The sequence below is a fragment of the Lolium rigidum genome, chromosome 7 (assembly GCF_022539505.1).
Source record: "Lolium rigidum isolate FL_2022 chromosome 7, APGP_CSIRO_Lrig_0.1, whole genome shotgun sequence".
Taxonomy (NCBI): Eukaryota; Viridiplantae; Streptophyta; class Magnoliopsida; order Poales; family Poaceae; genus Lolium; species Lolium rigidum.
In genome coordinates this window covers 203,709,670-203,711,804 of record NC_061514.1, presented here as the reverse complement: position 1 = coordinate 203,711,804, position 2,135 = coordinate 203,709,670, and the positions used below count along the sequence as shown (strand labels likewise).

Genomic DNA, 2,135 nt, shown 5'->3' with positions numbered 1-2,135 from the left:
CAAAACCACCATATCAAATTTACAAAATAAATTAAATGTTCTCAACTGTTTTCTACTTCAAAATCAAGTTTGGTTTCTGGTTTGTTTTAAATTCAAAGCAGTTTTCAAAATAAAGGAGAAAAGGTTTTAAAAACAAAACTCTAACCCCTAATCCAGGCCTCTCTCTGGCCCTTTTCTTCCTTCTCTCCCTGCAGCCCAGCCGACCAGGCCCATACCTTGCCAACCGGAGGCCTCTTCTTTCCCAGGCCTGAGCCAGCCAAGCCCACCTGCCAAGCCCTCCGTACCCCTTCACAACCTCGTGCTCGTCTTTCTCCACGCAGAGCATGAGAGAGGCGTGCTCTTCCCCTTTTCCTGGACAACGACAACACCATCTCGCGCGTGGTCCTCCTCCCTCCCTTCCGCTTTATCTCTGGGCCACTCAGCAGCTCCTCGTCCTCATCCGCACCCACCTGCTCCTCCCCTTCTTTCCCCTTTCTCACGAAAACTAAACCAGAGAGGATTTTTCCTCCACCGAGCGCCATGGCTGCCACACGATTCTTGACCGTGTCGACGACTCCGTCCACCCCAAGCCTCGCCGCCGGTACCGATCGATGAGCCTCGTCGTCCTCTCCATCCTCATGCGAGGAATCGAACCGGAACCTCTCCAATCGCCCGCAAAATCGCCATTTCCCTCTCCGACGCCGGCGAGATAATCCTCGATTCCGGCCGCTCTAGTCGATCTCCGGCCTCCCCGACCTCTCCATGACCTTCCTGGTGAGTTTTCGCGCGTGATGGACCCCTTCCCCTTCTGTTTCCCGCTCTATGTTGTTCTACCGGCGTTGACCAGCCATCGTCCTCACAGGTGCTCGACCCCTGTGGTGCTTCGGTGATCCCATGAACTCCGTGCCGCCCGTTTCAGGTTCAGCGCGGCGGCGCGCACGCCCGACGCCCTCTCCCTCGTCCCGTCTAGGTCGTAACCACCAGGGCAGTGCTCCACGGGCGTTTGCGCCATGGCTGTCCTGGCCGAGCTCCGCCACTTCTGCTTCAAAAGAACCCGCGGCCCAATTCTTTCAACAACTGAAGCATCAGCATAGTGGTGAGTGCCCTGCTTCCTAACCCAGCAGATCCCAGGATCAAATCTCCTTCCTGGCGATTTAAGCCTCTTTTTGTTCTGGATCAGATCCGTCTCCGCTGATGGGCCAAGCCCCGATTTGTTCTGGATCAGATCCGTCTCCGCTGATGGGCCAAGCCCCGATTTGTTCTGGATCAGATCCGTCTCCGCTGATGGGCCAAGCCCCGATCCACCGGCGCAGCACATCACCCGCGCGGCCCGAAGCTAACCGTCGCCACCAGCAGGCCAGATCGGGCCCTGGACAGTGCAGGTCCGGCCCAGTTCGCCCCTGCCTTTCCTCTCTTCTTTATTTTTACATAATATGTGTCATATCTTGCAAACCGTATATCGAAATAAAATGTGTTCTATATGAAAATTGATCATAAAAATGTGCTGCACATGAATATGCCATCCATACATCTGTTTGCATCTTGCATCATGTCGAGACGTGATAGTTCGTGCATACCACCTAACATATATGCGGAGTATTTCGGATATCCGCCTAAGGTATTCCCCGCTCCGTTTAATATTGAAGTAGCGCACCCATGCCATGATATGCCATGTTAATCAACACTTAACTTCGGATCTCCTGCCTGGCGATTTAAGCCTCTTTTTGTTCTGGATCAGATCCGTCTCCGCTGATGGGCCAAGCCCCGATTTGTTCTGGATCAGATCCGTCTCCGCTGATGGGCCAAGCCCCGATCCACCGGCGCAGCACATCACCCGCGCGGCCCGAAGCTAACCGTCGCCACCAGCCAGGCCGGATCGGGCCTCGGACGATGCAGGTCCGGCCCAATTCGCCCTCGCCTTTCCTCTCGTTCTTTATTTTTACATAATATGTGTCATATCTTGCAAACCGTATATCGAAATAAAATGTGTTCTATATGAAAATTGATCAGAAAAATGTGCTGCACATGAATATGCCATCCATACATCTGTTTGCATCTTGCATCATGTCGAGACGTGATAGTTCGTGCATACCACCTAACATATACGCGGAGTATTTCGGATATCCGCCTAAGGTATTCCCCGCTCCGTTTAATAT

General features: G+C 53.1%; 1 long non-coding RNA gene across 1 annotated transcript; it reads left to right on the top strand.

Moving 5' to 3' along the window:
• The first annotated feature begins 457 nt into the window (after positions 1–457).
• LOC124669739 lies at positions 458–1,834 on the top strand. The gene is made up of 4 exons (XR_006992308.1): positions 458–753; positions 842–1,075; positions 1,160–1,361; positions 1,718–1,834. It is a non-coding gene; the product is annotated as an uncharacterized LOC124669739 (long non-coding RNA).
• The last annotated feature ends 301 nt before the right edge of the window (positions 1,835–2,135 follow it).